The sequence below is a fragment of the Plecotus auritus genome (genome assembly GCF_963455305.1).
Source record: "Plecotus auritus genome assembly, chromosome: 1".
Lineage (NCBI taxonomy): Eukaryota > Metazoa > Chordata > Mammalia > Chiroptera > Vespertilionidae > Plecotus > Plecotus auritus.
In genome coordinates this window covers 76,265,204-76,280,330 of record NC_137770.1, presented here as the reverse complement: position 1 = coordinate 76,280,330, position 15,127 = coordinate 76,265,204, and the positions used below count along the sequence as shown (strand labels likewise).

At 43.6% G+C, this 15,127-nt stretch overlaps 1 protein-coding gene across 10 annotated transcripts in view; it reads right to left on the bottom strand.

The window, feature by feature from the left end:
* The window catches only part of MEIS2 (Meis homeobox 2), a 208,291-nt gene that overhangs the window by 129,215 nt on the left and 63,949 nt on the right, over window positions 1-15,127 (bottom strand). The window lies entirely within an intron of this gene.

The window sequence follows — 15,127 nt, the reverse complement described above, 5'->3', positions numbered from 1 at the left end:
GTACTTAAGCTGACGAATCCACACTCTCCCAGTAAAGTCGCCCACTTTTTCCCCCTTACCAGTGTCTCTGGAATCAGGGAAGGGAGGCCAGACTTCTCTCTTCCCTTGTCTCTCTTACTCTCTGCTCTCAGCCCCTAAGACTTTCCACCCACTTTTCTCAAGGAGTCCACAGCATTTGCCCTCATTCCTCTCCATCACTGTGGCCAGAAGAATGTTGACCTCTATGCCACCTCCACGTTCCCCAATGGCTTCTGTCCACGCCAGGACTCTCCTCTCCCCCCCCACTGCGTGCCTCTACTTTGGAAGGCGTCTTTATATATGACAAAGAGCTTTCTGCTGTCTCTCCCCTCTTGATTCCAGTGTCATCCGTCTCTACTTCACCCGGCCTGGGTTTTGTCAAGCAGAGATGCTGTCTTTCCAAGAACACAGGCCTTAAAGTGTCCCTTCCCCGCTTCTCTGCTCTCCCTCTGTCTTCATCTGGCTTTGCAAGCCTCTCAGGGGGCTCCCTGTGTTCCCAGAGCAGGCACACTTTATAAGCCTCCTTACTCAGCATGGGTCTTTATTAAAATAAAATTTATTGTCTTGTATTATAAATGCAGCACACGCTTTATAGAAAATTTAGAACATATGGGTAGTATAAAGAAAATAAAAAGTCACCCAGATACGCTACCCCACGGTAGTCACTGTTAACATTTTCATTTGTTCTTCTATGCATGTATGCACCTATGCTTACTTTTACCAAACTGGAATCACATCATAACCCATAACCCTGCCTTCTGTTTTAGTTCACCTGGTAATATGTTGAGAGATTATTTTCCTATCTTAAACATTTTTGAAGATATAACTTTTAATGATTACACAGTAGCCCATAATATTCCTTTATGGTCTTCTATGGTTGAAAATATAGATGGTTTTCAATGTTTTATTCAGATAATTATACACATTTTTCATAATTTCTTAAATATACAGAAACTTCTCAAAACTGAGTTGATGAATCAAAACGTAAGGACCTAATTAGTAATACACATTACCAGTTTAAATTCCAGAAAGATTAAGCCAATGTTTATTGTCATTATTGAACCAGATATTTCTTCTACTCTGGACACTTTTTTTTTTTTTTTTTTTAGTTTTCCTTACTTTGATAGGAAAAAATATTTTGTCCTGATTTTTATATTGATTTGGTTACTAATTATCTTGAATGTTTTTCAAATGCCTGTCGGCCATTTTTATTTCTTTTTTTTTGTGAATGAACCTATTCCCCTGTGGCTTCTTAGCAGGAGAACTTTTTCCTTATTGATCTGTACATTTTATTAAGGATGCTAACCCTTTGTGCTTGTTATATGATGCTGCATATATTTTTGCCATTTTAATGTTTACTGTTCCGGTGTTTTCTTGACATTCAAAAGCTCTTGTTTTTATTTTTAATAAAATCTATCAGCATTTTTCATTATAATTCCTTTGCTTTTGTGCTCTGACAGGATTTCACTAAATAAAGGAAAGAGATATAGTTACATCTACTTCACAGAAGTCTTAAATGTGGAACATATTTTGATGGGGAGTACTGAATGCTTTTTTCAAACATAGTTAAACCACTAACCAAAATCCATTTATTGAATTATTCCTTTTTTCCTCAATTGATTTGAAGTGATGCCTATAAAATTAATAAATTTCTTCATACATTAGGATCCATTTGTGCATTCTTATTTTGTTCATATGATCATTCTCCTTACTGTGTTAGCCACTTTGTAGCTTTCTAATCAACTTTAACAATACTCAGTGCAAGACCTCCCTCCTTTTCTTTTCCAAAAATAGCTTGACATTATTCAGATGAACTGTAGAATCATTTTTAGTCATGATCCCAGAAAAGAATATCTCATTGGAATTTTGACTTACCAGTCAGTCATTTCAAGAATTCTCTAACTAAAACTCTCCCTTTTTCCCAGGTTGTCAATCCCAGGCTGAGCTAGGTTCTTCCTGCCGCCCGCTTTCACCCCTCTTGCCCCTGGTTCCCCAAGTTTTGCCGAAAAAGGATGAATCATGTGGTCCATTCCAGCTGACCTCTTCCACCCAAGGCTGCCCCACTATGCCACCCTCATCACTCTCAGTTCCTATTCAGCCAGTCAGAGAGGCACTTTTCTGAGTTCCTCAGCTGTCTTCCCACTCTTTACAAAATGTGCCTGTCTCTTACTGACCTTTCTACCTGTGTTTTGACCACCATTTCACTGGCCTCTTCGTGAACCTCGCATTATCTATTGTCATTCTCTCCACTCCCTCCCTACCCCCGTCACACACACACACCTACATGACAGTCTCTCTCCTGGATCCCTTCCCACGCTGATGCAACACCTGACTCACCTCACGCACCTCTGAGAACAAACCCTGCCGCTCCCACACACTGTCCTCTTTTCTTCCTTGTTCCCTTCCAACTTCCCCTGCGCACTACCCAGCCTGAAGAATTCAAAGGGAGGCCATGACCCAAGTGCCAAATCCCAACTCGTATTTTTAGTCATCATTGTCCTTGATCTTTCAGAAGAATCTACTTCCTCCACTTCAAAACTCCTCTCTTCACATGATCAGATTATGCTCATAGTAGTCCAATTTATCTCTGCTCATTACTTTCTCCCTTAGATTCTGTCCTTGCCCTGGCTAGGTAGCTCAGCTGGTTAGAGCATCGTCCTGATACACCAAGGTTGTGGGTTTGATCTCAAGTCAGGGCCCATACAAGTATCAACCAATGAATGCATAAATAAGTGGAACAACAAATTGATGTTTCTCTCTCTTCCTCCCTCTCTCTCTTTTTTCTCTCTCTCCCTTCCTCTCTTTGTCTAAAAAACAAAAAAAATCAATAATCTTATATAATAAAAGCCTAATATGCTAAGTGTCCGGTCATCCGTTCAACCAATCAAAGTGTAATATGCTAATGATATGCTAAGACCGCTCAACCGCTTGCTATGACGTGCACTGACCACCAGGGGGCAGACACTCCAACCAGTAGGTTAGCTTGCTGCTGGGGTCCAGCCGATCGGGATTGAGTGAGACGGGCCGGACACACCCTGGAGCCCTCCCTCGGTCCCTCCCCAGCTGGCCAACCTCCCACATCCCTCCCCAGCCTCAATCGTGCACCGGTGTGGGTCCCTCAGCCTGGATTGCACCCTCTCGCAATCTGGGCTTAGGGCCCCCCAACCAAGTGCACAAATTCTGTGCACTGGGCCTATAGTAATAATAATAAAGAGCAGCCCTAACTCCCAAACTTCCACAGAGGTTCCCCACCTGGATTTCTATCTGGCTTATGTGTCTAAACCTAGGGCCTCACTATAACTTTTCAAGCTTTCCCCACTTTTCTCCCATACATAGTCTCTGCTTCAGCCAAAGAGGATTCCGTTTTAAGAGCTGTAGAATCCACAAATCTCAGAATGTAGCATCAAAGGTACATCCAGGTAGAAACTATCTTCAGGGAAATAAAAAAAATCCCACTATTCTCTTGCTGCAATGAGATCATCTGAGTCTCTCGCAGGATCCTGCCTCTTTTGAGTGGGCCTGTGCAACTGCCACGTTAGGGATATAAAACTGCTCTTCCCACCAGCGTGGCCGGATGAAAAGTGGCCAGCTGCTGAACCAGTTAATTCTCAGAATGAAGAGTTTATGGACAAAGAACAAAGATCTCCAAATCCCCACGGAGTTTGGTCCAAAGCGGTAATAACACAAGTGGGAATAAGTTTATTGGGGAGTTAAGTTTGCTATCCTCCAGTTCTTTCTCTTAAGCTCGAGTTAATAAAATTTCAAAAATTCCTTTGATTCACTAAAACTGTGCCACAAAATGAACGGTCCAGAGCGTCTTTTGCCCTTTTCCTTGTACATGTCATGCTGACTGTTGAATTTGATTTTCATGCCAAACAGACTTAGGTCAAAAGAAACAAATATTTTTCTTTGAAGAGTGTTTTCTCCATATCTAAGTTCATGTTTCATGGAGCTAAGACAGAGCAAATTAATTATTTTTAGTTAATTATATGAAAACATGAACGAATATCATTTTATACTTACATAGTGTTCGCCCCTTTTCAAAAGCCTATTTCTAATCTCAGCTAATCCTCAAAGCAACAAGATGAGAAAACCAGCAGTCAGAAAATTAAATGACTTGCCCAAGATAACTCAGAGAGCAAAAGGCTGCGTTGAGCCTGGGATCCTGGTTACATAACTTCAAATTGGTCCTAACTCTGCTGCCTCCGGTATATATATAGTCTTGTAAACAGAAGGGATTCCTTTCTCCATGCCCTGAAATATTTATTTTTGTAAAGAACAAAAAATTAAGAGATTGTCCTAACTCAAGGTAGGAGAGGCACTGATTCTTTTATGAATTACAAACACTTCCATTGTCTGCTCCACTCAGGCCCAACCATAAATTCAGGAAAACATAAGCACTCCCTTAGCATGCAACTGATTACATATACATTTTGGAGGAGGTGGGGCATTTGGGATTGACTTGGACAAGAAAGTACAAGCAAGTAAGAACCAGAGAACTAAATCACACTTTTCCTTAAACTTACTCTGCAGAAATACATAAATAAATTTCAAACTGTTTTGAAAGAATTCTCAGGCTGACAACAAGTCATATTAAAAACGGACGCCTTTCCACGTGCTCATATTCGGCTATCCACTTACATGGTTCACCTGTGAACATAAAAGCTTCAGGATTAAGCTATAAGAAGGTCTTCATCAAAGTGCCATCGAGTAACCCGTGGGACCGCCACACAGGTCTAAATTTATGTTTTCTTAGATATTAACCCAAAAACTGAACTGAGCCTATAATTGACTAATAATGATCTCGAATTGCCCATGTCCTCTTTTCACCTTATTCTCCCCAAATCACTGTGAGGCAGGGTTTAAAACGAGTGTAACTGACGGCTGCCTGCAGAAATCCTGAGACACTGAAATGGACCCTGTAACTTTCCACCATGGGGGAAATAAGGCTGCCTTCACGGGAGTTCCAATGTGTCACCAAACCCACGGGGACTAACCCAGCATTCATCTCTCCTAGTGATAAGAGCCTTTTTCTTTTTGAAAGACTAGTGTGGTACCACCCCCCATATATTTGGGCTGTTTATTGTCAACTTATGACAGAGTCACACCATGTGTCCAGGGTAAAACATAAGCCATTTGAGGATTGTAGAACAGCCATAATCTAAACTATTAGTTATGAAATCGCCAGATTACTTCCACCAAAATTAATTTTAGAATATTTGTGAATATATGGGGAATGGTGCAAGAAGCAAATATATCTAGATAGTTATATTATAATGTTATGTTATATTATAATAACTGAGGTATTAAAATGAAGAGCAGCAACAAGTTTTGGTACTGGGATTAACCAGGGTGATCTGCCTTATCTGACTATGTGAAAAGTAAGTCAGATAGCAGAGAACTAGGGGACAGGGTGGTTAGAAGAGGGCTGATTAGTGGCTCATGTTAATTTACTATGCCGTTCAGAATAGCTAGATAATGATATTCTCTTTATTTCTTTTCATTTCAGAATCCCACAATAATAACCTCTTGAGTTGTAATTTTTTTTTTTTGTGGATAATCAAAGTCAGGTTCAACAAATATTCATGTTACCTATAATAACCCAGAAGTAAAACTATAGTTTAAGAAAAATTATCTGCCATTATATTGTGACTTGACAACTTATCCACTATCAGATAAAAACAACGTAAATTAGTTCTGGCAGATTTGGGACTTGGCAGTTCAAAATATGAATAGCAAATGTAAAAGCCTGAAAATAGCATTACTATTATGTTTTAAGAGGATAATACACCTTTAAAGGGTGCCAGTGATTACTTTGCAAACTGTAAACAACGGCTGCCAATCAATTTAGAAAGGGGTATCCAGCCCGTAAATGTAATAAGGCAAATTCCATTCAACCAACCTAATGCTTTCTACCCAAGTCACTATTTCTTAACAGCAGCGGTGGGGCTGGATATCAGCTTCACACTTCATAATCTGCTCCAAATTGCAAAAGCAGATCACAGCGTGGGGAAGGCAGGGCATTTCCGGGAGCCCTCAGAAATCTGGGCAGTAACTAGTCTCTAAAATAAAAATTAATCCTGAATGTTAAGGTCACTTTATGACCCTACTGGGCAGCAAAGCTGAGTGAGGGACAAGGAGCGATCTCATAACCCAGGCCACTTGTCCTTTAATTCGCAATAACGCCGCCTCCCCACAGAATACACTTGCAAACTGTGGTCATGTGGAATGAAGAAATGGAAATTTTCTCTATGATCAGAATGAATATTCAGGGATTTCACTAAACAGCATTTAATGGCACTCTATTTTTAGAGTTTTTAAATAGCTGAATATTCCGATATGCACATGCTTTCTATTTTCTTTTACTGAAGGGTTCTCAATTCTCCATTTCCTTAAATTCTTTAACGTATTTTTAAACAATTATAGTTAGAATATTTTATAAAATTGGGTGCTAAACTTTGAGCTAATCATTATTTTAGTTTCTTTTTGATGGCAATTTAATAAGCATTTCATTCTTCAATCTTCTCAGTAGCTTATTTTTAAAATGTGTCTGTCAGCTAGTAGCTCATAATCTGGGACTTAATTCTTTTACTCTAACTCAGCTGAACTTCTTTTTAAATAGGATCGTCTGACGTACTTTTGAAATGTCTTGACCAGATGTTTTTGCACTGAAGAGACCACACATCGCATCCCCCCCATGAAGGGCAACCGCCAGCACCACTGTACTGGGGACTTTACCTCAAAGTCATTCAGACTGGGGACAAAGGCTGCTGAGACCCAAAGACATCAGTCTTTCACATGCAGAACCCCTAACAATCCAATTCTAAACACCAAACTGGGACTCTGAGTAAAAGGCTATGACACAGCAGGATGCAATTTTTTTTTTTCCCTCAAGAGAGACAAACTAAATTTAGTTGCGATTTTATTTCTTCTAGAGGCGTTTCTAGGATTCAATACAATGTTAAATTTTTGGCCTGTCTCTTTAATTTGAGAAATTGTAAAAACGACGACAGATGGCACATGGAATTGACTTATGTCCTCTATTCGTTACTGAAGAAGGGAGTGCAGAGAAACTTTGATAAAGGCAGAAGCTACAGTATGCAGGTCGCTTTTAAAATTACCCAGGGTCAGAACATGCAGGCTTTCTTTACATCCAACCGACACTGTAGGTGGCCACCAGTGATCATAGCCCCGACGTTGAGTCCCCTCCTATCCCAATAAGGACATGATGGATGTGCCATTAGCTCTGAACCTCGGCAACCTCTGAAATGATCACTCTTCCCTCCCCAATCTCCTGCCCCCACCCCTCAAAATCATTATGAAATAAGAAGAACGCTCAAGCTTACAGTTAATTGGAAACATTGCAAGAGAAGAGGAATGCTTAGGACAGCATGTCCACAGGAAAATAAATTACCCAGCATTGTTATTTAATGCATTGTGACATCATTTCCTGAAATTAAACAGAGATGACACCAATTCAGACGATCTCCAGTATAAGGTTCTATTCAAATAATTCACAGATGTTTTCTCCTGGCAAGCAGCAAACAATGCAAAGGCTGGGGCCTGGGCAGCCTCGCTGCTGCTGCTGCTGCTGCCGCTTGTGGGAAGCTCTCTCTGCTGGTGTTTTCCAGCTGAGTGTTCTGCACATGCGTTTCCATACAAGTATTTCTCAGGCATTAAGCCCCACTGGTATGCAGTGCACATCTGTATCTTGGGCTGTGGGAAGGGCCATCTCTCACTCTGTAAGTAAGGGTAAACATTTCCTATTTGGTATTAATTTGGCCTATAGCAATTAGTATTAAGTAGAACAACCTCAGAATCATAAAGATACCCACTTCCAAGTAGAAATAATGACTGTCCAGGACACACAGGTTGGATGAGCCTTTCGAGGCCCTTAAAAAGATGTCCAATGATGGACATGATCACGGTGTCTCTGTGGACACCCTTGTGGAAATGGACACGTGGAGAAATCGGGGGAGAGATGAACAGGGCGGACAGCATTCTCTCTCACCCTTGGAAACCCAAGCACACAACCGAAAGGCCCAAACACTCGACATTTCTGCAGCACATTATGGTTCACAGATGGACTGTCATCTGAGCCACACAGCAACCCAACCAGCTAAGCAGGACACCCATTTACTATTTTCATTTTTAGGCAAGGAAATAGGCTCAGAGGTTGAATAGCTCACCCCCAGGGTCTCAGAACTCAAACCCAATTCACACTCAGTGGCCCCTTTTCACAAAACCATACTGTGCTGTCTCTCAGAAAGCCTGGACTTGAGCCCCCCGAGGAAGCCAGAGACTCTACGTTCTGCTCACAGACTGGACCCTTCCTGGTGAACGGAGCATTCTCTACGAAAAGCAGAGAAGGCATTCCGAATTATCCTATAGCCAGCACCTTCCTGACCCCGACTCCTTCCCAGAAGGCTGGCCAGGATGCCCTGGCTTCCCACTGCAGCAGTCCTCCCGGATGCTGTCACCACGCATCACTGAGCAGCCATCAGATGTGCACAGGGGTCTAGAAGGCAGAGTTTAGACTATGTTCTCTCCTGCTGGGGGGCACTGGGGACTCGTTTGGCAAAACCTGGTCTCCCCCCTCACACAGTCCCAGGAAAGTAAGTGGTAACTTTGGTTACCTAGTTCCATTGGTCAAAGCTTCCTGCTAGTCATTCAACTAGATTAAAATAAGAATCATAGCTACTTTGCATTATGTACTTATGCTATAAGAGCCAGGGATAGGGCTGAATGCTTTATATTATCGCATTTAATCCCTGCAATAACTCTACTGGGTTGGTTCTAGAATGATCCTTCTTCTATCCATATGAAAATGAGGTTTAGAGAGGGTAACTGCTCAAGATCAAAAACCTGCTGTGTTTCAGATCCCAGGTCCTATAGTCTTAACTGCAACACTGTATCACCTCATTTAAGAAAGAAAGCCATCTGGATGACACAAGATGAAGAGAACTAGTTGAAAGGCCGTAGATTAAGTCAGTCAGTATCTCTCTCTCTCTCTCTCTCTCTCTCTCTCTCTCTCTCTGTGTGTGTGTATATATATATATATATATATATATATATATATATATATATATATATCTTACCTAATAATAGAGAAACATGTAAATTGACCGTACCTCTGCTTACGCCCACAGCCAGAGTATGCAAATTAACCCAACAAAGATGGTGATTAATTTGCATATATACCTGGGTCCTGGGAACCTTCTTGCACCCAGGTCACTCCCAGCCGGCCATCGGAGTGGGGGGCCCTTCCCAAGCCTAAAGCCTCTGCCGAGAGGGGGCCAAGCCTGCGATCAGAGGGGCGAGGGGTGCCCGCTTCCCAAGCCTAAAGCCTGGGGCAGAGGCTTTAGGCTTGGGAAGGGGCTGAGCCTGCGACCAAACGTATTCTATCTAGAAGTCAGCGCTGGGTCGCCCAGCTGCAGCCTGGCGACCCAGCAGTGACTGCCCAGATGGCTGAGACCCAGAAAGTAAATCAGGGTCTGATCTGCAGCCTCAGTGGAAGCTGTTGATCAGTGTACTTATCTCTCTTTTTCTCTCCCTCTTTCTTTCTGATCTTCGCCAGCAGCCAGGCTTTTCTTTCTCTCCAGGCCTTCTCGGGGGCTGCTGTTAAGCCCAGCCTCTTTGCTCAGGCCCAGAGATAGGCCTGGAGATGCTGACTGGCATAGGAACCGACCAATCAGAACCAAAGGTGGGTGCTGTGGGGAACCAATGGCTGCCTAGGAGGTGGAGCTTCTGATGCTGACTGGCATAGAAACTGACCAATGAGAACCAAGTCTGGGTGCTGTGGAGAGCCAATGGCTGCCTAGGAGGCGGAGCTTTTGATGTTGGCATAGGAACTGACCAATCAGAACCAAATTGGCCCGCAGAGGGCAGTTGGGGGCGACATCAGGCCTGCAGGAGAGGGCAGTTAGGGGCAATCAGGCAGGCAGGCAGGTGAGCAGTTAGGAGCCAGTGGTCCCAGATTGTGAGAGGAATGTCTGACTGCCGGTTTAGGCCCGATCCCAGGGCCTAAACCGGCAGTTGGACATCCTGCAAGGGGTCCCCAGTTGGAGAGGGTGCAGACTGAGTTGAGGAAACCTGCCCTCTGTGCACAAATTTCATGCACTGGGCCTCTAGTGTGTGTGTGTGGGGGGGGGTGTATCCTATATAATAAAAGCCTAATATGCTAAGTGTCAGACCATTCGGCCATTCGACCAGTCGCTATGACATGCACTGAGCACCAGGGGCAGACGCTCTGACCGGTAGGTTAGCTTGCTGCTGGGGTCCGGCTGATCAGGACTGAGCAAGATGGGCCAGACATGCCCTGGAGCCCTCCTGTGGTCCCTCCCTGGCGCCAATCATGCACCAGTGGGGTCCTTTGGCCTGGCCTGCATCCTCTTGCAATCCAGGACCCCTCAGGGGATATTGGAGAGCTGGTTTAGGCACAATCCCTGCATGAATCCATGCACCGAGCCTCTAGTGTGTGTGTGTACATACACACACACACACACATACATATGAGGTCACTAAGCTGACTGTCATATGGTCTTGATGGACTCACTGGAGAAGTGACAGGAGTTTCTGTAATGTAATGTGGAGCTCTATTTACTCATAACTTGGGTACACTGTCTCTGTAGGGCAAAATACCTTACGACGCATTTTTATAGACCACAGAGACTTTTACAAAACCCCATAAAGCAAACTCTGACAGACCAGGAGTGAACCGAGCGAACACCTGAGAGGCGAGGCGGGCGGTGCCCCTCCCCTTCACCCCCAGAGCCACCGATATGGGACAAAGCGTTTGCCATGAACAAAGGGCAGAGTTTCCAGAACCTGCAGCTTCAAGAAGGCTGCCTGATATTATCTCACTTTAAAGTAAATTTGCTTCTGATTCTGTACACATACTAGTATCTTTGAAAGAAGCCCCACATCCCCTAAGTGTGAGCTTTATCCCTATGTTTTCAAATAAGAAAACCTTTAGTCAGAACCTGGTATGAGCAAGTGCTGTCTTTGTGTGTGAGCACTCCCCGTTTTCATTCCATGAGCAAATATATTCTTCGCAGCACAACTAAGGGAGCTCTTGAAGGTGGCGAGTGAGGTGCCTGAGAGCCTAATTGAGCGCACTAAGGGCTTCTTGCCATGAGGAGTTTTTCATGGTTATGAATAAACCGTTAGCCTGGGTATGATTTCTTGCTGTTTCTTTCTTTAACTATCTTTGAAGTAAAATAAAAACAGTTGTAATGGCAGGCTTACTTTTATGATATCATAATCTCCATGTGTTAGTGAAAGGAATACATTTCCCTAGGATTTCCCTAAGATTTTTTATTTATTTTCTTTTTTTTCCCTTTTTTTGCCATTGGGTACTTTCCAGCAGAAGTACATACATTTTCAACAGATTATTCTTCCTTCGATCTTCACTCCATTTCTTAGTCTGAGAGCCAGGCACAGCCCTGTAGTCTTAACCAATAGAAGAGGGGGTAATAGTATATACAACATTTTCAGTAGTTGAATTTCTAAACATATATATATATATATATATATATATATATATATATATTGCTTGAAGATAATTGTGGGTTTCTTAAAAGACATTCTGGAGATCAGTAGTTAGAAAATAGAACCTAATTACTTAGCCTCAGATTAAGCAAATTCAAAGTGCTTAATTCTGAATATAAAAATTCCTCAATTCCTCAAATAGTTTGTATGTGTTTTTTAATGCCACGGCGGGTTTCATTTAAATACTTTCTCCATATAATCAATTAGCTGTGAGCACATTACCTTTTCCCCTAACGTTGGTGATGCACAGGAATTTGAGAGATTGTTTTAACTGTTACAGTTGTAGTGGAGCCTGTTCTTCCAAGAAAACTGAAGGTTAATGATTTTTGTCATATTGAGACTGAGACTGCACAATTGCTACAGTTGGCCTTTGTGGAGGTGGGGCTCCTTTTTCTCTGGGCCTTTTGAGGTATTCAGAAGAGGTGACAATAGCTTGCAGTTGAGAACATATGTAGAGAGACCCCTGTGGCTTATTGGGAAAAGTTGCTCCATGCTGGTTGGGTGTTTGGAAGAAAAAAAATACAACCAGAGTTCTTTTATGTTCTGCTAGTTAATGAATGCATGAATGTCAAAATGGGCCAATGGCCCATTCAGGGGGCAAAGCCTTAGCAGCCCCCTTCTTTAAGAACACATCCTGAGATGCAAAATACATTTGCTTAACAAATTAAAATAATGAGATAATTCAATTAGCCTCTCTTTTTAAAAAAAGAAAGAAAAAAAGGGTACATCAGGGATTATTGTAATACAAGACCAGGTCATACTGCACAAAAGCGAACAAACCGGTTTGAAATAATGTTGAAGAGACTAATAATGGAGGAATCCACACTGAATCGTGCACTTGTGAAGAAATTTACATGAAATAATAATTTAGACTACATCTATTTTCAGTGAGCTAGAGCCAACATTTCACTTTAAAAGTTGAAATTAATTAAAATACAGAGAAATATAGTGGGGCATCTCTGTTTCCAAGGACTGCCCCATGCCTGTTAGTGCCCAACTAAGAAAAGAAATCTAAATTAACGTGTCACTGGTTAGGGGTCTCTATTCTCGGTTTCTGAGCTCAGAATTATAGCCGAATAAATCTTCCAGCTCATTAAAGATTGGAAAGTAAAAGTTTTACAGGACTATCCTCATCAAAGTTACTGAGCCTCTTCTCTGCAGTTGTGTGTGTGTGTGGGGGGGGGGGGGGGGAGTCTGGATGAAGAGAGAGAGATTTTCAAAGGGAAAGCCAAGGAGAATTTCCTTAGGATCCAAGGGAGGTGCAGCAGAAAAGGCAGAGAGGAGGGAACAGAGAGGATGACTGGAGACAAAGCTGGTGGGAGGAAGTAATGACAGGGCCGTGCTGTGAAAGAAGCCCCTGTGGAGGAGGAGAGTGAAGCTCTTGGTGGAAAATAAAAGGGGGAGGGGAACAGGAAGAAAGGATGACCAGAGGCTGGGTCGGAGCAGAACCAGTACCTGTGAGTGTGGGAAAGGAGCCTGCCACCTGCGCCTCTCGCTTGAAAAATAGGGAAATGGCAAATCCAGAGAACTTAAGGAACCTCACTGAGGCTCGGCCAGTCCGGAGGCAATCTGAACTTGAAATGCCAGTTGGACCACACAATCCTGTGTATACATTTCCATCACGGCCCTTTCCGAAGTATTGTTTATCTGTACGATAATGTGCCTATCTCCCACACTGGAATGTAATTTCTGACAAGTGGTAACACCGGGTTACAGAATCAGTATAACTTTTTTTTAGAAGGAAATGCCAGTGTTCTGGACTCCTGGCTCTGGCTCTGTGGTCTCCTCTCCCTACTCCAAGGACAGACACTCCTAAAACGTTCCGTTGGAGAGAGAGTGCTGCACCAGGCCTTGTGAACAGTTAACTAGAGGGAAGCACTCGTGGGGTGGGGTAGGTCTCACAGCTGCTTGGTAGCACCCTGCACATCAGAGCCACAGACAGGGCCCAGGAACCTCTGGCCACCCACCACTCTTCACCGGTGGCCACGGTGCAGGGTGCGTTCCTGCGGGAGAGGGACAGGGCGAGGCATGAGAGCCGGCCAGGGCTCGGGCCACGTTCATGGGAAATTCAAATCACAGAATCGGAGAGGTAAAGGAGAAAGTTGTCTCGAAGATGGAGGTGCAGAGAGAGTCTTCTCTATTTGGAAAGGCTGGAGGAGCAGAAAGCTTTACAAACAAGAGAACAGTGCTTTGCTCCTCCATAGCCCCCCTCCCTCTTTGACTCTGAGTGTGTTGATGGCAGAGGTTGAGAGATTTATATGCAACTGTTGGAGGTGATAATGATTTGAGCAGTCATCATAAAGTGGTGGGAAAAGCCTAGGTTTGGGGGAAGAGGAAAGCCTGAGTCCTCGTCATCCCTTGCTTGACCTTGGAGCTAATCACTTCCCTTTCTGGGTCTGCTTCCTCATCTGTAAACAGAGCAGATGAATCCTCTAAGATTCCACTGTGCTGGGGCATCGGTTTGGATAACGGAGGGAGATGTTTGCTGGGAAAGCAGTGGTTGACGTCTTTGTTTTCGGCCAAGGAAGGCTGCGTGTGAAGGAAGGCGGAGGGAGGAAGCCGAACAGGTGAGCTCGTGGGAGAAAGCCGCTTGCCAGCCTTCCGTGGGCCTGTCTTAGTTGCTACTCTAACCAAACAAACCTCCAGTTAAAGATGAGAAACCCCTCCCCTCCCACTCCCTCGACTTCCAGATTAAAAACATTTTACAGGTTAGTAAATCTCCAGCTGAGGTGATGTAGCAAAGAACAGCTGTGAAGTAATTTTGATAATGATGAGAATAATAACCACATGGCAAGGTTCGGGGCTCCGCGTTGCAGCTTCAGTGCTCCTGAATAGATAAAAGTGATTAAATACTCCTGATTATCCCTGACCGATATGTAATGGATTTACAGCCCTTTCAATTAGTCAGTATTTGCTTAGGACTCATTATTTTGTCTTTGGTTAAGTAATCAGCCCGGAGACCGCATGTTCCGTCTAATTCCTCTGAGCCAAGTCAGTGCAGGGCCCTGACCTTTGAAATGGCCGGAGCTGCAAGGCAAGAATAACCACCGCCACAGCGGCCTCGGCGGGTCCCCCCCGCTAATCCTGACACCACAGGCCAGATCGATACACCTTAGTTTGCTACTAATGTCCTTACATCAAAATGGCCGATTTAGGAACGTGAATCTATCACTTGGCCCTCCCCGCCGCCACCCCTCCGCCCCTTGCCCTCGGCAGCCCTGCTGGCTGAGCGGATCGGCAGCCGCCGCCATAAATAAAAGTGGAACCTTGTCCTGGGCCCATGACACTGTAACTAATGTCATTCAGCATGGCAACACGCAAGTTGGATAATCAAAGACCTTCAGCTTCCAATGTGCTACTCTCTTTTTAAGCATTCGCCCCGACCGAATGGCCTGAAAACAATATGATAGCAAGAAACAGCCTCTGAAATCGTCACCGTTTGCCCAGGATTTCCAAATGCACAGGAAAGCAGGAGAGTGCCCAGTGCCTCTGTAAACACTACATTGTCATATTTTTTGGTCACAAGAGTCTTAAGAGTCAACAGTATATACAGGCACAT